At 39.7% G+C, this 26,257-nt stretch overlaps 1 long non-coding RNA gene across 1 annotated transcript; it reads left to right on the plus strand.

Annotated features, from left to right (window-relative positions):
• Positions 1 to 4,568: 4,568 nt before the first annotated feature.
• On the plus strand, positions 4,569 to 5,792 carry LOC111189942 (uncharacterized). The gene is made up of 2 exons (XR_002648943.2): positions 4,569 to 4,739; positions 5,360 to 5,792. It is a non-coding gene; the product is annotated as an uncharacterized LOC111189942 (long non-coding RNA).
• The last annotated feature ends 20,465 nt before the right edge of the window (positions 5,793 to 26,257 follow it).

Consider the following 26,257-nt stretch of genomic DNA (forward strand, 5'->3'; position numbering starts at 1 on the left):
AATATATGAATTAGTGTATTGACACAAATTATATTTGACTTAATTTTATATTTGACTTAATATTAACTTACTAGACAGAGTTTCGACACAGTCCTTCAACTCTGACACAGACGGACTGCAGATTGTTGCTATCTAATGGGTACAAACATATGAATTAATGTGTGTATTGACACAAATTATACAATTTATATTTTACTTGACATTAACTTACTAGACATAGTTTATATCACCACCAAAATCCATTTTGCACTAGGAAGGAAGCTGAAGGAAGAATCTTCAGGCAGATGAAGTGTCTCCAAGCAGGTGTGTTATGAGGACTGACTCTGTCTTAACATTCTTCTTCTTCTTCTTCTTCTTCTTCTTCTTATTATTATTATTATTATTATTATTTTTATACCAAAAAGTGCCCCCCATACCATGGTATATGACATCATGGTATCGGGTACCAAATCCTAATTTGGCTAAACGAAGTTTGTGAACTCAAGCTATCCTTTGAACTCATTATTTTCTCATTATTAACACAGTGCGGCACCTAATGGGATTTTAATTCCTACAATCACATATGTGTTCTCTATTAGAGACCTGCTGGGTCCTTTCAGACCTGTTGTTTTTTTTTCTTCTCATTCTACAAACACAGATGTATTTTGTTTTCCTGTTGGACCTTTTCATGCCTTTTAGGCCTGTTGGGACTTTTCCACAGACCTTTCACTCCTGTCTCGAGAAACTAGTCATTCAGATAGATACACCTTTTGCTAGAATGCCATAAACTGCCCCTTACTCACAGAGAGTACATACCTAAATCACATTTTGACTCAAGAGCTAAAAAGACAATTTTAACAAATGACAGAATGTAATCTAATTGTTCATATAGAACAAACTATATTCATGCTAAAGTCTATATTCATGTTAAAGTCTTCCGATTTAAAAATAACCGGAAAAGTGCAGGTCATTTTCTAGCGCACAGCATCTCAAATCTTGAATTACGCTAAGAATTGCATCACATCCGAGACTACTCAACACTGGAGATAGATTAAAACATCTAGACTTTCCTGTGTTCAAAGGTTTCCATATTAAATAAAAAGACGGGTTGCATTCTGTATTTCTATAATTGACATATTCCATATGTCTATTCCATTCTATTTGGATCAAAGCAAATCGAGGTGACGCATCATCGTATTTAACTGATTTTCCTATGTACAAAGCAACACTGTATATCATCAAGAAAAACAAATCCAAAGTATGATCCATACGATAACGGCCAAACCTGATCTTTAATCATCTCTGGCATGTATATATCGCAGCCTCTGTTTAGAAGGGGTGGCTGTTCTCCAGCTGAGGGGTTGCAGCGCCACACGGTGTCTCTGTCTGAAACAAATCACCCGCCTTAATGTCTAACCTCAAAAATACGTGATAAAGTGCGTCCCAGATCAATTCAATACAGAATGCGTACTTTACTGACCAAATACGGGACGACTCCGTATTTTACGGAATGGTTGGCAACCCTAACACCAGTACACAACAAAACAGGGGTTCTAGCTGCAGTACATGTACTTATATATATCTTTAGCTGTGATGTCATGTAGATGCATGAAATAAGTCTTCACTGATACTGTTTTCTGTATAAAAGAAAATTTATTACAGAAAAGAATAATAGTACAAAAAACAGCATCATAACAAGCACCCAGGTTGGCTTGGAGAGAGCTGTCACTGGTCTAATCCTTAGCTCTCTGGCTTAAATTTCTGAAGTCCCACCTTTTATGTTTGAAAACATCTCAGAGCTGGAAACACTTAACAAATGCTCCTATGGCACATATACATAGAATATACACAAGTCAGTCTGACTTAATGCATGAAAGGGTGAAGAAATTCCCCCCATACCTCCTAGCTTATAATTGAAAACAGACAGTGAGTTTCTGTGTGGGATTTGGAAGACCCACAGAACAGGTATTTTAGCTGCAGTACACAATACAGGACACATTTTTATATATACTGGTAAATAAGTGCAGCAGTGTACGCTTGTGGTGTAGTGGTTGAGATGTTGACTCTGTATAAGACGATTTAGGTTTGATTCCATGTGGGGTCAGATATTGAGCTTCTTTGTGGGATTTGGAAGACATTACAGGACAGTATTTTACAGAACAGGAATTTTAGTTGCAGTACACATGACAGGACACGGTTTTACACACCCGTATACAAGAGAACAGGGATTGTTACTGCAGAACAGTGCAGTACACACAACATGACAAAGTTTTTTTGTATGCATTTGAACTTGTAGTGTAGTTGTTGGGTTGCTTATTTTGGAAAAGATGGTTTCAGTTTGATTACTTGAGTTATACTGAGTTTCTTTGTGAGATTTGGAAGACGTTACAAGACAGTATTTTACAGAACAAGGATTTTAGCTGTCAAACACACTTCAAAAGAGAAATTTACCCACCGGTTCACAACAGAACAGGGGTTCAGCTGCAAAAATACCCTACAGGACTATGTTTTACAGAATAGTATCAACAGAACAGAGGTTTTAGCTGCAGGACATACTACAGGACAGGGTTTTATACTAAAGCAGAAAAGAGACAAAGTCTCTCAGAAAAAAATGCAATATTGTCAGGAGAAGGTAACTTATTTGGCCCAGACAATATCACAGGTACATATAAGTATTGCTGGCAAACAGTTGGAAGCTATACGCAAGGTTCCAAAGCCCAGGACAGACAGGGAAATGATGACGTTTTTGGGTATTACTGAGTATTCCTCAGCATGGATAGAGGATTATGCTAGATTAATGGTGCCATTGAGAGCTACGATTAAAGAAATACAGAATGCTAAACTCCATTGTCAACTTTCCTGGACACAATAGGGCCTCTTGTCATTTGAGACAACTAAACAGAGGCTACAAGGCGCCTGCACTAGCGCTTCTGGACTATTCTACAATTTTTTTGCTGTACGTCTCTATATATGCATGTGCTGTCCTTTGTCAGCCAACAAGGACGAGAACAAGTCCTCAACTCATTTCGTACTACTCTGCTGCGTTTTTAGATGTAGAATTGGGGCTACCATTGTGCTACAGAGCACTAGTCGGAGTTTATTTGATATATGAAAAAGCATCTGCTGTCACTACGGGCTATCCAGTGACCATTCTTACCCATCATAGTGTTAGGAATCTTTTGAACCATTGCAAATATACATTGACAGTGCCAAGGCTTAGAGGTTATCATAGGCTCCTGGAGCAGGAGGATGTCACGTTAACTAGATGTGTCACAGAAAATCCAGCTGAAACTTTGCCGACTCCAGAAGATAGTGAGCCACATGATTTTGTACGATACTTAAAGCTTAGATCTGATTTGCAAGCCAACCCTCTATGTAATGTAGATGTAGAATACTGGACTGATGGGTCCTGTTATCGTGTAGATGACCACATTAAGTGCTGGCTATGCATTAGTGAGATCCCAAGGCTCTGATTTTGTTGTTGAAAAGGCTGAAATAGTACCTCAGCCTGCATCTGCTCAATTGGCTGAGCTTGTGGGGTTAACTGAATCTTGTTTGTTGGCAGAAAACAAGCGAGTAAATATATTTATACATACTCAGCTGATGCCCTGAATGTCTGTCATCTCTTCGGAGCAGTGTGGAAAAATCGTGGGTTTAAAAAGACAGATGGAACCCAATACAACATAGTGATCAAATAATAAAGCTGTTGCATGCAATGATAAAGCCCAAAGAAATAGCAATGACCAAAATGTGCAGCTCATAAGACAGATGCATCTAGGATGCAGGGAAATAAAGCAGCAGATGATGCAGCTAAGGCAACACAGGTGCAGATAAACAAAGGTAAAGTGTTACCCACGAAGTAGACATGGAAGACAAGATTACTCTGAGAGATGTGATTTGGATGCAGTTCCTGACATTGAAAAACAGTTGTGGACAGATCCAGGTGCCTCCCAAATTGCAACTGGTCGATGGAGGAATCATGAGGGGCTCATAGTAGCGCCCACCCCCGACTTATTGTGTCTGATGATTCAGGAGGCACATGGGTCAGCCCATGTTGCAAGAGAGGAGGTCAAGAGAAAGATTACATTGTGTTGCTTAAGTAAGCTGCATGACTTACACATGACACCTCATGAGTTGGTTACAGGAAGAAAAATGCCAACGCCCTGTTTGCGAACAAGGGCCCTTTTAGAGGATGACATGAAAGCCTATGTAAAGTACATGGCCAAGCAATATAAGAGACTGTCCACATAAGTTTCTGAGAGGCAAATGTAACCCAGATATAAATACTGTGGAACCTACTATGGGTAGATGTCAGGATTAATTGTAAAATATAAGAAATTGCTAAATTTAAATATACCTTACTACACAGTCACTGTAAATGAAATAATAAAAATAATTGAATTTCAGCTAAATCCTAATTATATATAACTGTAAATTAGTATTGGACCTTGTAATCAATTAACAATGAATTATTCTTAGTAATAAGAATATATATATTTTTATTAATTTCACTTCCTCTGTACTAAAGAGTGTTAGCCAATCAAATTCAGGCCCCTCCTACTACACTCACCACATAAGCTTCAGTACGAACCTCTTTTCTCCGTGTGGTTCATCCAGCACAGACATGCAGCTGAATTTTCTGTTTTATTAAACTAGAAAAAAATAAGTAAAGTTACTAAATTAAATTATATTCGAGTGATAAACTGCATTTAAAGAGCCCTGGAACCTGGAACCTACACTTCATGTGTTACTGAGCTTTGGTAAGACTGAATTAAGCGGATGTTACAAATAGTTCTGTTTATAAAACAGTGATATTAACCTGAAACGGTGTTTATATTAGCTAATTTTTCATATTAAATGCAAGATGTTGGAATTACTAAGCAGTTTATAGAATGTATTTTCAGAGCTCTGTGTACTCAATACAGTTGTGTGTGTGTAAAATGGCGGAAAATTCTACGTTTCGGCCACTTGGTGGCGCCTGTCGCCCATGTTTTTAGCACATGTTGGTTAAAGCTATACTGTGCTGCTGTTTTCTGCTGAACAGTCACATTTATATGGTCAAGCAAACATGTTTATGTTCTAAATACATAATATTGTTCTAATAATCATTATAAAAATGTATAGTTAAAAGTTATATACTTATACAAATGGTTTAAGTGTGAAATTATTAATATCTTTAATAATTCATTTGGTTATTATTGTCATATTATATGACATATTTGAACAATGTGTATATACATTTCTCTTCTGATCCGAGTTATATGATCTATTTGAATCGTTACAAGATTTATTTGGTGTTTTGTAAATGTATGTCTGTGTACACAATGGGATTCTGCGTTTGAGAAAAGAACATGCAACTTAATGCCTGTTTGATGTACAGGTCGGGTTTTATTGGATCCCTTGGAGTCTTGAGACAGCTTTAGACAACGTCGGAGTGGGAAGTCTTCCCTTTTTCCCTTCATGAACTCGGACGGTACTGATTCCTCCCGTCAGGGTATTGGATGCCTGGAACCTTGTGTGATCTAACAGCTCTGATAACAGGACACCCTATTCATTAGTGTCCCGTTTGAACTCTTGATTTCTCCGGTAAGGAGTGGCGAGCCAGATTCTGAAACACAAAAAAGGAGCAATTGCATGCAGAAGAGAACACAGTGGAACTGAACTGAATCACACACACACTTACGCACTTTTTAATTTTTATTTTATCTGTTGATTCCTTTATTTCTGCTAAGAGTCTATGTTGCTGTACTGATAATCTCCTGGTCAATATAACCATAAGCTATTGAATTAAATCCAGCCATTTGTGTAACATGGTCTCTGTCACTGATATTGCTTTTTAATGTTTACCAGCTCTTTCACGAGCCTAGATCTGGTCCAAAACAATAAGTTGAACCACAAGAGTAGTGTCGAATCCGCTACACAAAGAAAAGAGGAGGTGCAGGAGAGACTGGAAGAGCAATAGAAGAGTACAGTCCAACCAGGAGACAAGTTGTTTATGAATTTGTTTAGAAGAAAGTGGCATAACGAACACCTTGAAGGTCCTTTTGAAGTAGTTTGTTGTACAGGAACTGCAGTTCAGGTTAAAGGGTCTCCAATGTGGTATCATTTGTCACATTGTGTTAAAGCTCCAAAAGATGAGGCACCGCACCCTCAGGAAGATGTGGCAGACCATGCAAAGGAAGAGATACAGCAGGAGTCACAAAGTCAAGTTCCAGAAGAAGAGAGTGTCCGAGTCATGGAAAGCATTGACGACTATGTACTATGTTGCCAGAAATAACTCAGCAGACAAGGACCAGAAAAGAAGATTTGAAGACATAAACTTTAAATATGTCCCAGAACAAGCAGAACCAATTCCAGTTGAATACAGAGCAGCAAACAACACGGAGAACTGTGATCCCACTGCAAGAGATGCTAGAGACTCAGCCAACGAAGTCCAAGACAAGTTTGAAAAAGAGTCAGACTAAAACGCTACAAGACTTAGGATGGACGTGACTTTAGGAAATTCTACTATGACAGTATTGAATGCTATTAAGGGCATAAATGTAACTCACATAACTACTATGATGCCCCAGCGCATGTTAACAACAGTACCTGCAACAACTGTTATTAAAGTTAAGTTGGGTAGGACAGTTCATCTTCCTTGTAGCTGTGGGAGGTTTAATACTGCAGGAAGTAATCCACCAAGGTAGCAACATAATAGTGGTTAGGATCTGGGGCCTCATGTACTAAGACTTGCGTGAACTTCCTGCTGAAATGTTCCGTACGCACAAATGTATCAAACCTTGCGTAGGCAATCAACTTGAAATCAAGCGCACGTGCATGAGCACATCACACCTGTCATGTCTCCTCCCTCAATCAAGCAGAGTATAATAGGCTGAGAGAAAACAGGCCTTGAAATACTCATTTCAAAAATGGCAAAGAAAAGGAACTTTACCGATTGTGAACTGGAGGTTTTACTGTCAGAGGTAGAGGCCAAAAAAAAACATTTTATTTGGTTCTCTGTCCTCTGACATAAACAGTAAACGTGAAAGGATTGAATAGGAAAGTGTGGCGCAGGCCATCAATGCAGTGGGTTCTGAACACCGCACAGTAGCTGAACTAAAAAAGAAATGGTCTGATGTCAAGTCGGGAGGTTGTCAGCAGGTGAGGGAGACACTAATGTTACCCTGGATACCGGTGAAGGTAAGAGTTAAAGTTCTTTGAGCAACTTTCCCAGTACACTATTTGCCTTTTTTTATTTTATTCATTTTTAATAGTAGGCTATGTTGGTTGATTATGGCAATTTACCCCCTACTCTTTATAAAAAAAGACAGATATAGCTTGTTTGGGTTAATGAGATGTATTTAATTATTTTATGTATTTCTACAGCATTCATTGGCACACAGTACCCACATGCCCTCACAATGCAACACACCTTCTCTGGCCAATACAGAAGCATTGCCTCGGTCCTGTCCAGGCAGCGCCACCGCCTTTTCTGCTGCCCAATCGCCCTCTCCATGACTGAGAGACCGGGTGCGAGTATGGAGATAATTATATCTCCGCTTCCAGTCAGTCTGCGGATTGCAAAGGGGGGTCATCAGCCACGTCTTGAGCATGTAGCCGCCGTCTCCTAAGTAATTTAACAATTACCCATGTTTTAAATGAACTATTCTAAGCTGAAAATATGTAATACTTTTATTTAAATGCTTTACATTTGTTGCTTACCAAGAAGCCACCCATCACACTGCCAGTTTGTAATCTTATCCCAACCATGCTGTTTGTTAGGATGTACAAATCATGTGTTGATCCAGGCCACCGTGCCACTACATTAGTAAGGCACATTTTTGCGTCACAGATAATTTGCACGTTTATGGAATGAAAGTGCTCTCTATTCACATAAAAAAGAGAGAGAAATCTGAAACGGCTTTTAAGTTTAGTACTTAGTACATGAGGCCCCTGGTGTTAGCAGGGCCTGAAGTGGATAGTGTACCTCATGATCAAAGGAAGTACATTCTGTATAATGACATGAGGTGGTTCAAAGTATGGGGTGATTGTTCAATTCCGATGCATGATGTAACCCAAGAAGACCATGTGTACTTATCTGGAACCTAAGTTTAAACTCATGCCACTTATGAATATGTGGCAAGACAGGTATATAACTCGTAAAGTATTGGTTGTGATAAAGGATTTAAGTCCACTAATTACTGCAAAACCTCAGAAACAATTTTCTTATACCAACCACTCCAAAACAAAATGGTCCACAAATAAAGCAGCATATTTTAACTTTGGACATATTTAAGAATGTTACCACAACAGTTCAGCTTACTACTTTAGTTACAACAGAAAAGCGACTTAATGCTACTCCAGCACAGGTGACACCTGCTAACATAACCTTTGTAGTAGTGGAACAGAGAGTAAATATAACTCAAAATCCCATACTACAACTAGAACATAGTATGAATAGTAGTGATTAGATTTTTGAAATTAGTTATAAACTAAGGGCAGAGAATGACTTGACTAGTCAGATGACTTGTTTAACTGACCAGCAGGGGGACTTTGACTTTGACAGGACACTAACCGACATGACTGTCCATTACCGTGCATTACAGAAGAGAGACACTAAGTGGAGGGCATATGGCTTTGATTCTCAGGTATTACAAACCGCAAATCAATGGACAAATAGGAATTTATGGTTTCAGCAGATGACTCATTCTGTAAGGGTGGGTTACCAAAGGAATGGTCCGTGTGTGGTGAAAATCCCAACACCAGGAACTTGGCATTCAATTTTAGAAGCAATTCCAGAACCACTGTTTGCAGAATGTCAGTTTTATGCATTATCCTGGTTATTATATAAGCAGCAGACTACTATTGATGCACAGGTGGCTATATCCAGGTTTTTGTTTCAACCTGGTGGGAATTGCATTTGGATGAATGATGTACCATATATAAACATACTAGAGCAGCATGGGGATTCATGTGCAGCAAAAATGCCGGATGCAATAAAAGTGATTGCTGTTAAGGCTGACGAATGCATTTGTTCTAATAAGACACATGGGGGCCAGGAATGTTTATGGTACTATCATTATATTGGTAAATGCAACAACTATGTGAAACAATTAGATTTGAATACACATAAAATGAGTGATGTTTGTTTAAAGTGACTTTCCAGGTGCCACACCTCAAGCAGAGTACAACTGTGATGGCAGAGCATGAAGCATTGCCAGGAAATGTGACTATAGGTAACTTTACATTTGTTGGGTCTGTGGCGATAAAGCATATATATTTCTGCCTCATGGCTGAACAGGATGCTGTTACATGGCAACACTGAAGCCATTTTATGAGGTTTATATGTTTCAGAAGGGTGAGCCGTCTAATGCTGTCCAATCAAGGAGGATTAGCATAGGAGAGAAATGGGGATAGGATTATTTCCCTGGTATGGGGTGATAACATTACATACACCTTAAAAGGTTTTGTTAATAAGACAATCGATGGGTTCTTGTCAAATACACAAAAAAATCACAGATTAACATTGCTGAAGCATGACATGGCTTTAGATTATATTTTGGCTAGACAAGGTGGGTTATGTGTGGCTTTAAATTTGACAGGGGATGCCTAGTATACATTGATTCCTGATAGTACTGACAATGTTACTAATGTTATAGAGGTATTGAAAGATATACGGGATGTGTTTGGTCCATCGGAAGGTGCTGGTTGGTCTGTGAATGCATGGCTGCTTGAGAAATTTGGTTCGATGGGAGCATTGTTAGTGCAACTGTTGGGAGCAACTCTGTTATCTGTGTGTGTGATGATTTATTTCTGTACATTGTTGTTAACCTGTGCAAAGGCAATGATATTAAAATGGGTTGGAGTTGTACTGCCTGGGGATCATGTTCAGATGCCATTGCTACGTAGGACTGACTCACAAGAGGAAATTGTGTTGGACAGAGACCTGTTGGAAAAATATCCATTTTAAATATTTAACCTTTGTATACTCTTGATACTTAAGTCTATTATATGTATTGTGGTAGGCCCCTGGGGTTAGGGGTGTGACCACTGTGACCCGGAAAGAGGAAGCACACAGAGATACACAGACACGGGGAGTAAATGAACTCAAACGTACCTTGATTGGCTTTTAAATGCCCTCCACCACACCCAAAAACAAACTTAAATCATAGCTACAGCCCAGTGGGTCTAGAGTCTGTAGAATTACTTAGTTTTTACTTTTAGAGGTCTGTGCTGAGTTTATATGCCTGTCCCAGCTGGCGGCTCAATCAGTCCTCATGCGGGCCACCTGAGAGAGGCATGGCTTTGTGCTCTGGCGTGGGGCGGACCCACAACTCCCCCGCCTCCTCACGCCACAGTCCCTCCCCCTAAGCTTCCAGCCACCAGGGTCGAAGGTGAGGCGTGACCTGGTGACTGGAGCGTACTAAAAAAGGCGGGGTGAGGAGAGCGGGGGATGCAGTTCGTTCGCTTGGGCCCCCCCCCTCCAGAGAGAGGCCCGGGGAGATGGCAGCCCACCCCCCAGCCTCCGTCCCCGAGCCTCGCGCAGCAGCGGCTCTTGGTAGCGCCGTGGCGGGCGTTGCGGGGGCTCTCGGCATGCCCGTGGCGGGCGGTGCGGCGACTCTCGGCAGCGCCGTGGCAGGTGGTGCAGCGGCTCTCGGCAGCGCCGTGGCGAGCGGTGCTGCGGCTCTCGGCAGCGCCGTGGCAGGTGGAGCGGCTGCTCGTGGCACCGGGACAGGTGGAGCAGCTGTTGTGGCACCGGGACAGGTGGAGCGGCTGCTCGCGGCACCTGGACAGGTGGAGTGGCTGCTCGTGGCACCGGGGCTGGCTGAGCGGCGGCTCTCGGTAGCTCCGGGGCTGGAGGCGGAGTGGCGGCTCTCGGTTGCGCCGGGCCTTGCGGAGCGGCGGCTCTCGGTAGCGCCGGGGCTGGAGGTGGAGCCAGTGATAAACGGCATAAGATACTGAGTTTCTTTTTGGGATTTGGAAGACACGACAGGACAATATTTTACAGAACAGGAATGTTAGCTGCAGCACACACTACCGGACACAGTTTTATACACTGGCGAATAACTGGAGGCATGTGACTTTGTGGTGTAGTGGTTGATGACTGAACATAATGGCTAGGGTCCGATTCCAGTTTCTGTGTGGGATTTGGAAGACACTACATAACTGTGCTTTACTGACCGGTAGACAACAAAACAGGGTTTTTTAGCTGCAGTATACTCTACAGTACAGGGTTTTAAACACAATCCTTTAGCGTCTACCAAATTCACAAAGAATATCACTATTTAACCCAACCAGCAAGCGAACCGTAGCTATTTTAACTGTACCAGTTATTCACCAGTGTGTAAAACTCTGTTTTGTAGGGTGTATGGCAGCTAAAATCACTGTTCTATATGATACTGTCCTGTAGTGTCTGCCAGACCCCACAAAGAAATTCAATTTCTGTCCCGCTCCCATCAGGCACAGTTCTGTAACGCACAATTCTGTAGAGGCTGCGGAGCATCAAGTGAAAAAACAGCTTAATTCCAGAAGCTGTAAGACTCTTAAACTCCACCTAAACAGCACACTGCACTAACACTTTACAAGGACAATTGCTGTTTACAAACACTGAGACACTTTTAATTCACAATATTATGCACTACTATAGCAAACTTGCACTCTGAACTTCATGTTGCTTTCACCTGCCTACTCTCCCTATTTTTTGTGTGTTTATCTTGATGTCTATTTTGTTCTATTCTATTTTATTGTGTTCTTATTTTATTTTTATTTTATTTTATCTATTTTAACAATTGCTAAATAAAAATAAGCGGGAGCGGGTTTAAAAAAGCAGTCCCAGCAGAATGTAAAGAAGAAAGCTCTTTAAAACACTGTGCTAAACAAACTTCTATCTTGCCAAACTTTCCAAAGTGTATCTGGCTATTCCAGCCAGCAGTACCCGAGTGAGAGGATTTTTTTCCTTAGCTGGAAGCACCGTAACTTACTGCACAAGGAAGAATTTTTTTTAATCTAAATGTTTTTGTTCCTTTATGTTCCATGATGAAATATCCACTGTGAAAAACAGGGTGTAAGATCCTGTGCAGCTGTATTACTTTGCAAATGTATACTTTTCCTTTTTAAAGGTGTTGCCAAAGAATAATTGAATATAGAGGTGTAAATTGTGTGAAATAACATTTGAAGTATTTGTTTGTGTTAATCAGCATTAGACGCAGCAAATATAACAGCGCCCTCTACTGTTCTCTAACTGTACTGTACCCACACTCAATATCACAAGAATTCACCTGATTATTACAGCACCCTCTGGTGTCATCGAACTGTACTGTACACAACCTTAATGTCACAAGAATTCAGCTGATTATTACAGCCCCCTCTACTGTTGTCTAACTGTACTGTTCCCACACTCAATATTCCAATAACTCAGCTGATTATTACAGCGCCCTCTACTGTTCTCTAACTGTACTGTACCCACATTTATTATCCCAATCATGGGGTGGGGTTAGGGTTAGGATTAGGGTTACCGAAGCAGCTAGGGTTAGGCCTACAGCTGGGATGGGGTTAGGGTTAAAGCTGTGACTAGGGTTAGGATTAGGGTTTCCAAAGCAGCTAGGTTTAGGCCTACAGTTGGGATATGCCAATTAGGGCTGGCCCGAATAGCGTTTTTTGAGCTCCGGATATTCGGCACTGATTCGAAGCGAATATTCGAATATTCGTTTTTAAAAAAAGAGGTAAAAAAATAAATAAATAAAAGCAAATCACGGCCCCTTTAATCCACTGAAAAATGTTCAATTTGCTCTGACCGACGAGACATATTCACCCCGGATTTTTTGTGTTTTCACCCCATATTTTTTCTGTGTTTTTAGCTCAGATTTCTTTGTGTTTTCATCCCGGAATTTCTGCTGCCCCACACGCGGCTTATCCGCTGCGTAAGCAGGCTAGGAGGCTGCTGCTGCACGGTTTCTCCGCTGCGCAAGCCAGCCCAGTAAATTGCTGTTTGTGTTTTCACACTTAGGCTATTTGCTTAAAAAAAAAAAAACAAAAAAAAACGTTTGTTCAGGAAGTATTTTATATTCTTAAACATTGTTAATTATATTTGAGGACAGTCATTGTAAACTGTACTTGGTCTATTTCGGTTAAAGGATTGTGCAGGGCATATTACTGATTTTGTATTTTTGCACTTGGGCTATAAGCTCAATATTAAATATTTCGTTTGTTTAGAAATTATTTTATATTTTTAAACCATGTTAAATTATATTAGAGTAGAGGAAAGTCATTGTTAATGACGTTATTGTACTTGGTCTATTTCGGTTTAAGGATTGTGCAGGGCATAGCCGTATTACTGATTTTGTATTTTTGCACTTGGGCTATAAGCTCAATATTAAATATTTCGTTTGTTTAGAAATTATTTTATATTTTTAAACCATGTTAAATTATATTAGAGTAGAGGAAAGTCATTGTTAATGACGTTATTGTACTTGGTCTATTTCGGTTTAAGGATTGTGCAGGGCATAGCCGTATTACTGATTTTGTATTTTTGCACTTGGGCTATAAGCTCAATATTAAATATTTCGTTTGCTTAGAAATTATTTTATATTTTTAAACCATTTTAAATTATATTAGATAAGAGGAAATTCGTTCAGACATCATTTTTGTAGGCCAGGCTTTTGTAACCGATTTAGCCCCTACTGTTGCCACATTACCCCTTACGTTTTATTATATAAATCAGTTTCGAAGAGCCTGCATTTTTTTTTATCATGTATAATAGAGGTCTGCGCGAGACTGATTTTTAAACCCACTCTTCCACGCTCCCGCGTTTCTGTCTCGTTACCGCTCCGCAAAAAAATTGCTTCTTTTAATCCCGCGCCCGCCCGCCACATAGTGCGGTCCCGTTCCTTACCCCAGTCCAAACACCATCGGTGTGTGCGTGTGTGTGTCGGTCCATCCTGCGCGTTGAGAGTTTTCTTTAGGTTTTTTTTTTTTTTTCTTAACTATTTATTAGTTTTCTTAACTATTTATTAATTTGCTCCCGCATCGTCTGGATTAAACTCCCGCTCCAGCCAATAACAGTTCAGTTCTGTCCCGCGCGCAAGATATTCTGACGGGACCCGCGAAAACAGAAGTGGTTAGAGTGAGGTGGAACTCTGGAAAGGAGAAAAAAAACGAATATCCGAATACCAAAATTAAAAACCGAATACCTACTCAACGAACGAATATCCGAATACCCGAATATTCGGGTCCAGCCCTAATGCCAATAGGCTTGTTCGACTTAACCCGGCGCTGCGCAGTCCGATCGCCGCCTGGCTCGGTACGGTGAATGCCGGTTAGTTTTTTTGTCCGACTTGCGTCTGCGCCTTCATCACGTGACGATGACTTCCGGCGTTATAAACTCGCGAGTGAGTTTTCTTTGCAGCCGTCTGACCCAGGCGCTGCAGTTGCTTCCCACCAACTGCGCGAGCCTAGAGAAGCCATGATGACGACACAGCTTAATCCCCATTGGTTAGAAGATCCGCCGACACATATCACGTGTGACTCTTTTTATTATAAAATTATATCTCCTCTAAAACCCCTTAAAAACACAGTATTTACACTGTCATATCCAGTAGCAAGACAGTTCATTTTCATGCAGTATTCAAAATATTTATTTGTTCATAATCAGCATTTTATATCATAATAAAGCTCAACTGCTATATTTTTTACTGGTTTAATAATAATAATAATAATATTCCATTTTATTTGTAATGCACTTTACATTTCAAAGGAATCTCAAAGTGCTAAGTGTTTTATAAAGCGTGCTGAACTGCTCTTATTAATTATCTTTAAAAGCACTACATAACTATTACACTGAGATCTACTTTTCTTTCCTTCAATTTTTTTCTGTTGTCAAATGCGCTAAACAATTAAAGCTGTGTAAATGAGCATGATGTTGTATTTATTTCCAAGAACAAAGAACAAAAAGCTGGTCTGCAATAAAAAACAATGTTCTAAAACGGATGGTGTTATGTGTGATTTATCCTCTGTTTGTGAAGAACAGACTTTGGAATAATCCACAATTTAATCCCATTATTCATTTAGTGCTACACAATACATCTCTTCCATGCCAGTATGGTTTGTGAATACTTGTAACACGTTTTTTAATGTCAATTTAATAACACTCATCTCTGTTTCTCTTACAAACTGCTGTCTTATTTACACCAGAAGTAAGACAATTACCCAAAATGGCACACACAGTGTCACTGCTAAATAAAATATGTAAGACCACCCACTAAAGCTAAAAAGGCCATCAGTGACCAATGAAAACATCTACACTGATTGACAGCAGGATTGATTATCAAATTAAGAACAGGTGTGCACTATTTCTCTTTTACAGCTTTTGGTATATAAGGCCACTCTTTCATGGTATATGCCTGGACAACATCATGATTAATTTAAAGGACAGCCAAGGAACGCTTACCTTATGTGTGACTAAAGCTGTTGCAGAAAGAATGAAGAATGGTGAGTGAACAAGAAAAGCATGCTGTAATGGTTTTGCAATGGTTTTGAAAACAATTCATTTTTGTTTTTTGGACTTTTTCAGATAAAATGTATTTGGCCAGTATAGTGGGTCAAATAAGAACGTCAGGGAATACAAAAAGCTCTGCAGGTAAACTCTGTATTTTATATAATAGACAACCAAGCTTTGTAATGTTTTTTCTGTGTAGCATTTGTTTAAAGTAGACATGTTGACTTATTTTTTAGCCTCTACTGTAGAATCAACCTTCGCCCAAGGATCCATTCCTGCAACCAGGGGCCTCATTTACTAAGACTTGCGTGGACTTCCTACTAAAATGTTCCGTACGCTCAGATCTGAAAAGTTCCGTACGCACAAAAAAATCCGGATTTATCAAACCGTGCGTAGGCAGAATTCCACGTACTTTCTCTTAGTACATCACAATCAACTTGAAATCAAGCGCAAATGCACGAAAGCATCACACTTGCCACGACTCCTCCCTCAATTACGCAGAGTATAATGTTATATTATTATTATTATTATTATTATTATTATTATTATTAATAATATTATTATTATTATTAATAATAATAATAATAATAATAATAATAATAATAATAATAATAATAATAATAATAATAATAATAATAATATTATATACGCATAGCGTATAATTACCCATGTTTTAAGTTTTATTATTCTAAGATAAATGCTTTCATTTAAATGCTTTAAATGAGTTGCCTACCAAAAAGACACACGTCACGCACTCAGCTTGTTTTCTTATGCTCTTGGAAATCTAAAACTGCTTATAAGCCAGTCATCATCATGGGCCAAAAAAACATAATGGTCACGGAAAATGCGCGCTCAATGAATTCGGCCATTAGCAGTATTTTCCAGTAATGCCAACGCTGCATCTCCAACAACTCCAGCGCAAACCTGATCTAGGCTAAGTGGAAACACGTTAAACGATTATTTCTGTAAGACAATGAAACTGTCTGATTAATTTACTTTATTTTACCCAATAATGCTTACTTCAATGTGTGCATAAAGGATATCTTAATAGTTGTAATTTCAATGCATCGCCTCTAAGTGTCGCCAAATGACAAAAACACAATACATACGCACAAAAAAAAGGCGTACGCCCAAAACAAAACTTCCGTGGGGGAACGCACTTTCACACGTTCAAGTCAAATTTAGTACATCAGACCGTGAGCGTGAAATATGGCGTACGCAATGTTTTTGTGCGTACGCACCTTTAGTACATGAGGCCCCTGGCCCCCTCATTCCCTTACACCCACAGCAACATTCACACAGTACTCCATTCCTGCAACCAGGCCCCCTCATTCCCTTACACCCACACCAACATTCACACAGTCCTCCATTCCTGCAACCAGGCCCCCTCAGTCCCTTACACCCACAGCAACATTCACACAGTACTCCATTCCTGCAACCAGGCCCCCTCATTCCCTTACACCCACAGCAACATTCACACAGTACTCCATTCCTGCAACCAGGCCCCCTCAGTCCCTTACACCCACAGCAACATTCACACAGTACTCCATTCCTGCAACCAGGCCCCCTCATTCCCTAAAACCCACAGCAACATTCACACAGTACTCCATTCCTGCAACCAGGCCCCCTCAGTCCCTAAAACCCACAGCAACCGTTCCCCAGCCCAGCACTTCAGTGGGAGGCCCAGAGCAGTTTATCTCCCCATCTACCCTGTTGACAAGCCAATGGTCAAAACAAGGTACAGTGGCTTCCGGTTGGTGCTGCGTCGGGTATGGCCGCACAGTAAGTTAGCTCCTGCATCAGCCTCTCTAAATTCCCCGAACTCGAATGCTACTTCGTACATATTTGACCTATCTAGGCATGCGATGAAAGGGGACAAATCCAAAAAGGGAAGGATAAAACCACAAGCCAAATCTGAGCAAGAAATGGAGAAGAAAAACCCAAACACTGCTTTCGGAGCAAAAGATGGCGCCGCCGCTGATGAAGAACCAGCAACACTAAGCTCAATTCGCCAAGTGGTGAGTGAAGTTACGGCTGCAGCAACACTAGAGCTGAAGAAAGAACTCGCTGAATTCCGCGAAAGTTTCACCGCGGACATTAAAAAACAATTAAACGACCTTTCGGCCGAAATTCACCAAAAGATTCAGGACACTTCTAACCGAATTGATGACGCGGAGAGGCGCCTGGGCGAGGTGGAAGAAAGCATGGCGGATACAAAAACCTGGGACATTGGCGTTAAAGAGGCGCTCACACAGTTACTAGTTAATCAGCGGGATCTGCAAGCTAAAATCACTGACCTGGAGGGACGATCCAGGAGAAACAGCATCAGGCTGTATGGAGTCCCGGAGAAAGCTGAGGGCTGCTCCATGGTCGCGTTTGTGGAAGGTTTGATCAAAACGGAGCTGGGCGACTGCGCGGGGCTGAACACGGAGAGAGACGCGGGCATTGAGAGAGCTCACCGCTCCCTCGCTCCTCAGCCGCCGAACGGAGCTCCGCCGCGCTCAATTGTGGTTCGCTTCTTGCGGTTCTCAGTAAAAGAAAGAATTCTCCAGGCTGCGTGGAAAAAGGCAATTTACGTAAAAGGCAAACGTGTGTTCTTCGACCATGACTACGCAGAAGAAGTGCAGAAAAAGAGAAAGGAATATGCGCCGATTAAAAGAATGCTGAAGGATGAAGGGATACGCTTCCAGTCTCCACTGTCTAAGCTGCGGGTCCATTTTGACACGGGTCCCGTCACTTTTCAAAGCGCTTCACATGCTGCGGAGGAACTACGGAGGCGGGGGTTTCATCTGGATTCTGTGGTAACAAGCAAAGCCAGCGGTATTACTGAGGAAACCCTCACCAAACTCCTACCCTGGAATATTGCCGGGGGAGTTGTCACGCACCGAAGCAGGAGTAAAGTGGACCCCCAGACGAACGCGCGGGAGAAGTTGCGGGGATTTCGGAGGTCAGAGCCGGCGTCCACCGAAATGGATGAGTAATCTCCATAAAGACACTGTAAAACTGGGTATTTGTGAACAGCTGGACTCGATTTTCACACACCTTCCTTAAGTTTACTGAGTGACATTATAAGGGCTGTGATGCAGGTTTATAGACACCGCGTCACCACTTCTTTTCTCCCCTTTCCCTAAGGATGTCCTTATGGGGGACCGCAGTAGATGGCCTGTTCCCCCTCACGTTTAGAGCCTTTATGGCATCTTTTGTTTTGGAAGCCCAGAGTGAGGATAATCTGTATTATAGTTCAGTTGTTTTTCGTTTCTTGAGGTCTTGCTTTGGAGTGCTGCAGCATATGATGTCAACATTTACAATATATGCACCAGTATTATAAAGTATTGTCTGTGAATGTAAATGGGCTCAATAACCCGATTAAAAGAAGTAAAATGATAGCTAAGGTTAAAAGGGAAAAGGTGAACATAGCTTTCTGGCAGAAGACCCATCTGTCCAATGATGAACATGGAAAATTTAAAAAGTTGGGATTCAGAAACACTTTTTTTTCATCACATAAAAAGGGTAAAAAAAGAGGGGTAGCAATATTAATCTCAAACTCCATCAGTTTTGAACTTATATCTGAGATAAGGGATAAAGAAGGCAGATTTGTTTTGGTTAAAGGTAAACTCGACCATAATGATGTTACATTACTTAACGTATATGCTCCCCCGGGTAGTGACATGGCATTTTTCAGGAAAATATTTAATTTGATAGCATCTGAAACATATGGTACTTTGATCTGTGCAGGGGATTTTAATATGCTTTTAAATCCTAAACTAGATACAACAAATCAGAAATGCAAAAAGAGTCCGACTGAAAAAAGATTGAATAAAATATTGCAAGATCTGGGTTTAATTGATATTTGGAGGGAACTACATAAATCTGATTTGGAATTTACTTTTTATTCTGCTCGACATGCGGTTCACTCAAGAATAGATTATATCTTCATGTACAGCCGAGATATGCACCGTCTAAAGGACTGTACAATAGGTCCAATGGACCTTTCAGACCATTCTTGTTTATACCTAACACTTCATCTAGATGGCACTCCCAAGAAAACATTGTGGAGATTAAATACTGGAATGTTGAATGATGCCTTATTTAAAACAGAAATTGTGGCAGATTTAAAAACATATTTAAAGGATAATGCCAATGGAGAGGTAAGCCCATCTATTCTGTGGGATGCATCTAAAGCAGTCTTAAGGGGAAAAATTATAGCCAAAACCGCATTGATGAAGCGGTTAAAAATATCACGTTGTTCATTTTACAAAAAGATTTGAGGGATCTGGAACAGTCATATAGTACCAACAAACTTTCCTCTATCTTAGAGAAAATTAAACTAACCAGACAAGAAATAGATAAAATCTTTAGTGAAGAAGTGGAGAAGAATATATGATCCATTAAACAAAAATATTATGAGGCAGGTCCAAAATCTTTAAAAACTCTAGCATGGAGACTACGGAAAAAAGAAGCAGAACATACAATATATAAAATTAGAGACCCTATTTCAAATAAGATAGTAAGTGACCTAACTGGAATTCAGAAAGCATTTGAGAAATATTACAAATCTCTTTTCACTCAGCCTGATAAAACTGATGGGCCCACTATAGAGCAGTTTCTAAACTCTCTAGACCTTCCCTGTATAGGTACCCAACATAATGATAAATTGACTTCGCCAATAACAAGTGAGGAAATTGACAAGGCAATTTCCAATCTTAATTCTAGTAAATCGCCTGGCACGGATGGGTTTCCGCCAGAGTGGTATAAGACCTTTAGAGAACAGCTCCTCCCTTTACTTGAGCCCTGTTTTAATTATGTTCTGAAGGAGGGGGCATTGCCTCCATCCTGGAGAGAAGCTTTTATATCTGTTATCCCGAAAGACAGCAAAAGTAAGATGGAATGTAAAGGATATAGACCAATTAGTGTGCTTAATACAGATTACAAACTGTATGCGTCTATATTAACCAAAAGGATGGAGGAGGTGATGCCTCTTTTGATTGATGAAGATCAGACAGGTTTCATAAAGAACAGACAAACCCAAGACAACATAAGGAGGGCTCTTCATATAGTAAATCATATCAACGAAAACAAAATAAGTTCTGTTATACTCAGCTTAGATGCTGAAAAAGCTTTTGATTCTGTGGGGTGGGAATTTCTTTTTCAAGTTATGAACAAGTTTGGTTTTTGTGAAGACTTCATAAATTGTATACGCACGCTTTATTCTTCTCCTTTGGCAAGGATTAAAGTGAATGGGAGTTTATCGGATTACATTGATTTACAACGTGGATGCAGACAAGGCTGCCCTGCAAGTCCTACCTTATTCAATCTGTTCATTGAACCCCTGGCTCAAGCTATTAGGCAGGATTCATGCCTAGAAGGTATATCTATCATGGGCAGAGAGTACAGAGTGTGTTTATATGCAGATGATGTATTGATTTCCCTTTCAAATCCAGAACTAGGTATACCTCGGTTGATGAACATTTTGTCCATGTATGGGAGTCATTCTGGGTATGTTCTTAACATTAACAAAACCCAGACATTGGCATTTCACTACACTCCTTCACCAGAAGTCATTCAAACCTACAACCTCAAGTGGTCCTCCCCATACATCAAGTACCTGGGAATATATATAACAAAAGATTTATCCTGACTATACAAGATTAACTATAACTGTATAACTAAGAACCTTAATGAGGATATTAAAAGGTGGAGTCAGTTGCCTTTGGATTTTAGTAATAGAGTGCAGACAATTAAAATGAATATTCTACCTAGAGTGTTATATTTGTTCTTATCACTTCCAGTGGAGGTCCCACACGGGCAGTTTAGGGAATGGGACAAGCAACTGTCTAGATTTCTTTGGAATAACAAAAGGCCGCGTGTGAAATATTCAACCCTACAACTTCCAAGAGAGAAAGGTGGCGTGAGCTTACCCTGTCTTAGGAATTACTACCTATCAGCTCAATTAAGACCTATTGTGTACTGGTGCAATCCAGCGTATGAAGCAAGGTGGAAGGACATTGAGCTGTCCTTACAGGACACCCCCTTACAATCTATACTGGGCTGCAATTATAAAGATAGTGAAATAGCAAGGTTAAAAAGCCCCTGGATTAAACTCTCACTCACTGTTTGGATGGAGATAATTAGGGGCTTCCAACTCCAGAGAGAAGCAAAATTACTTAGCTGGCCAGCTTATGACCCAGACTTTGTCCCAGGATCTCTGGACCATAGATACAGACACTGGGCTCATTCTGGTATAACTGCTCTGTGTAAAATTGTAAAAAATTGGGAACTGGATACTTTTCAGTCTCTTTGTCAGGTCTTTGGACTAGAAAAAAAGGACTTTTATAGGTATTTACAGCTGCGGCACTACTTTGACAAAGTAGTAAAACTTTCAAATTTAGAAGAACCTTCACTGTTTATTCAAATATTCATAACAGCATATGACTCTGGAAGTAATAAAAGCCTTATAGGAAGATTATATTCAGCCATAAGATCTCTAAATAATAACTCAACTGAATATATAAAACAACGATGGGAGAAAGAACTAGGTGTACCCTTAACAGAGGAGACATGGATAAATGCTCGGAAGACCCAGTCCAGCTCTACTAATTCCCTTGTCTGGAGGGACTTCTGCTGGAAGAATCAGATACGTTTTTTTATCACACCTAAAAAAAAGTCCAAACAGATGAGATCTGTTTGTGAATGCTGGAGAGGGTGTGGGTTGGGGCCAGCAGACCACGCCCATATATTTTGGCTGTGCCCTTACATTCAGCCTTTTTGGGAAGGGGTAAGAAAGATAATCTCAGAAATTTTAGATTTGGCACTTGACTCCTCCTTCATTGTGTTGTACCTTGGTATTAAACCGAAATCTGTAAATAAATGTGATGCTTATTTGCTAAAGGTACTCTTGGCAGCTGGGAAAAAGGCAATTACAAAGTGCTGGCTGAAAAGAAGCCCCCCCAACATGGACCTCTTTATAGAGACTGTTAATTACCTATACCGAATGGAAATGATGACATTTTCTTTAAGATTACAGAAAGAAAAAGGAATGAGGTACTGGTATAAGTGGACTAAATATGCATCCCATCTATCCACAAATGAAGAATGAACAGCCTGTGTGCAATATTTAATTATTGATGTATTTTACTTTATTTCCTCTTTTCTCTCCCCCCCAATGCACTTCCCCTGCCCGGTGTGTAACTAATGGTGTATCTAGAGACGTATGGTATTCTGTGCCCCTGCTGCTGTCTCCCCATGGCCTCAGTTTGTTTTGTTGTTCTACTCATAAACATAAATAAAAATAAAGTTTAAAAAAAAAAAAAAAAACAAGGTACAGTATCTGATTATAATGATCTTGTTACGATAACAAAATAATAATGACCATGTTTGTTCCATAGAAATGGCACACAAGACCACACTTCTACTACTGGACCTTACAAGGACTTATCAATCAATATATTTCCGCAATAAAACTGCATTTTACCAAAAGGTACAACAAGAATTCAGAAACAAAGGTTATACATTGTCTGCGGATAAAATACGAAAAAAGCTGGGAAACCTGCTCACCACATACAAGAGCGCCAAAGACCGGCGGAGGGCAACTGGAGAGGCAAAAGTCACCTGGGAATATTACACAGTAAGTGTAGACTGTTTTCTTACAAATGTTTCACTTATGAAATTCCTGAAGTTGTTAAAACACACATGCATAATAATAATGTATCAAAGCAGGTAACAGCAAGAACCTAAAACTATTTTCTTGTCTTTTTCAGCAAATGGATGACCTGTTTGGGACATCAGGGGTGGGTAGTGCACCACCAGGAACAAAAAGAGCAGTCTTGCATATCCCATACAAAGCCAAACAGTCCTGTGAGCGAGGAGCAGCCTGGTCCCTCTCCAAGCACTGAAAACACTACAGCAACCAGGAGACGGTCAACCAGCCAACCTTCTTTTCATGAGACCTATGAGGCCCATGCTGAAAGAAGGACAGCTGTGTTGGAGTCCCTGGTGCGACCAGACCTGGAAAAGTGGAGAAGGCTGAAGGAAAAGAGGAGAAGAGCATTTGAAAAAAAAATGTTAATGTGTCTTGGACAAATTAATGAACAACTAAAGGAACTTTCAAGACAACAAGAAACTATTATCAAGCTGTTTGAAAACCATGCTCAAACAAAATAAAGTTTATTGGTGACTAACTGTGCATTAATCTCTCAATCTCATACACACATGTAATACACTGCAATTAAGGGGTTTTCAGTGCTTCACATCACTCTGTTATTATTGCCAAACAATAGTTCATACTGGGAAAAATGGTTGGGGGAAAAAACAAATATAGTGTTGAACACTTAGATATTAGAACAAACAATGTATCTATAATGAACTGCATCTAGACTGTCACGGTGTGGTGGATGTGGGTCATCATCCTCTTCATCCTGCACTTCATCACCTTGGTCTCCAGGGTCTAAGCAAATGTTGTACAGAATGCAACATGCTGACACTGCTGAGCTGATGTTTTTGACATTCCTCATGTACAGACATTGAAGTCTCCTAAATTTTGTTTTCAGAATGCCAAAGGCATGCTCAATGACTACACGGGCACTGTTCAGTTTTCTGTTAAAGTTCCTTTGCCTAGCTGTCAAGTGCCCATTGTCTCTGAAAGGCCTCATCAGTTGAAGCAGTAGAGGATAGGCTGAATCACCAATCATATACATTCCTTGTGGGGCCAGGGACAGAGTCGAGCAACCTCTGTGAGGCGAAAGGCTCTGGCATCATGCCAGCTACCAGGGTGACCTACACAGACATGGGTAAACCGCCTTTGACTGTCACAGAATCCAGTGAGAATGACTGAATAGAATTGTTTCCTGTTATAGTATGCCAGGGGGTTATCACAGTGTGGTTTTTGTATACGAATGTGGCATCCATCTACTGCGCAGACAGTGTTTGGAAATCCAGCTGCTTCAAATCCTAACACAGATTTATGCAGGGTTTGTCCTACTGGCCAGGAAATGTGGTGTGCCATGTGCACATTTACTAGAGAGCAAAATTCATGGAGATGCTTTGCAAGAGTGGATTTAGTCACATTGAATCGGTCTGCTACACCCCTATATGACTCCTGGTCAGTGTTGGGAAGGTTACTTTTAAAATGTAATCCCTTACAGATTACTGATTACATCACTTAAAATGTAATTTGTAACGTAATCAGTTACATTACTTCAAGTGAGTAACATAATCTGATTACTTTGGATTACTTACAATATTGTCATTTTTTAAGCCTGAATGAATGTAGCAACCACATCTTGCATATTATTATTTTATTTTTCTTTCCAGTTAACAATTAGATAAACAAATAAAACAGCCTTTTCAATCACTCTATAAAAATACTTATGAAAACATTTCATCAAACAATTTTATGAAACACTTCTATAAATTGATGATAAAACCATTAAAAAACATAAAAAACCAAACAATGTAACAACAACTGTAAACTATCTATTTGCAGGTTTGCCACCAGTGACAATAATTTTTGACAACAAATTTTGATTTAGTCTTAGTCATAGTTTTGTGATGAAAATAGTATTTAGTTTTAGTCACAATTTAGTCATCTGAAATGTTTTTAGTTTTAGTCGACTTAATGTCATAAGAATATAGTCGACTAAAATTACAGTAAGTTTAGTCGACTAAAATGTAAAGGGTGTAAATGTAAATGCTTTTTCATCAGTTCCCTTGAATTATTAACTATACACTTATACGAAATGAAACGTTTAATAACCAATTGAGTAATATTGTTAATGTTTGAATGTGAAATATATTTATATATGATTTAATGTATATTATTATTATTACTACTATTATTATTGTAGGTGTGTGACTATACATATTTTACATTTAAAATTTTGCTCTAGAAATCAGGTCATTAAAAATCTGAATAGTTAAATTATAGTTTAAACAGAGCTGTAAATGCAAAAATCTCCAGCACTAACCCAGCACACCTACTGGAGCTACAGTCTATAAATGAGATCAAAAACACACCTTCACACACTGTCCTGTAGAGATGCTCTCAGTATGTACTGAGAGTATGGAGTTAAATCAGTGTCACCAGAATCTGAAACAAAAAAACATGATTCTTGAAAATAAAGAGTGTGTAATCTGGTGTTCTTGAAAATTTTACCTTCAAATATTTAGATATTTAAAATTCAGGTCTTGAAATTTCAGATAAGGACTGTTTTAAAAAATTCAGGTACAAAATTTTTAATAAGGACTGTTTTAAAAAATTCAGGTACAAAATTTTTAAGTAAAAAAAAATCATGTAGCAAAAAAATAATTCAGGGATTAAAAATTCAGGTTGTAAAAATTCAGGTTATAAAAATTCAGGTCGAAAAAATGCAGGTTATAAAAATTCAAGTTGTAAAAATTCAGGCAAAAAAAATTCAGGTCGAAAAATTTCAGGGAAACATCCGGGGTACACAGAATGACCAATCAAACGCAGAGCTAATCGAGCTCACAGCGGCCAATCACAACACAGCTCTGAAGCCTGTGGGAGCTGCGTCTTTTTTCACCTGTGGAGAAGCTCCGTGGCAGCTGCTGGGAGAACACAGCCCCTACAGTCGTAAGTAAACTATAACTTGTTTACTCGTCCTCACGTTCGTAAAAACTCTTAAAACTAGTGTTTATTGTTGAAATGGTTGTGTGTTCATGATTGGAAGTGGCTCAGAGCGCGAAATTACGTTAGGTTAGGAGAGGAGAGGGTCAAGTTAGCTAAGTTTAGCCTAGTTTAGCTTAGTTAAGCCTAATTTAGCTTACTTTAGGCTAGTTTAGCTTACT

The sequence above is a fragment of the Astyanax mexicanus genome, chromosome 20 (assembly GCF_023375975.1).
Source record: "Astyanax mexicanus isolate ESR-SI-001 chromosome 20, AstMex3_surface, whole genome shotgun sequence".
NCBI classification, from domain to species: domain Eukaryota; kingdom Metazoa; phylum Chordata; class Actinopteri; order Characiformes; family Acestrorhamphidae; genus Astyanax; species Astyanax mexicanus.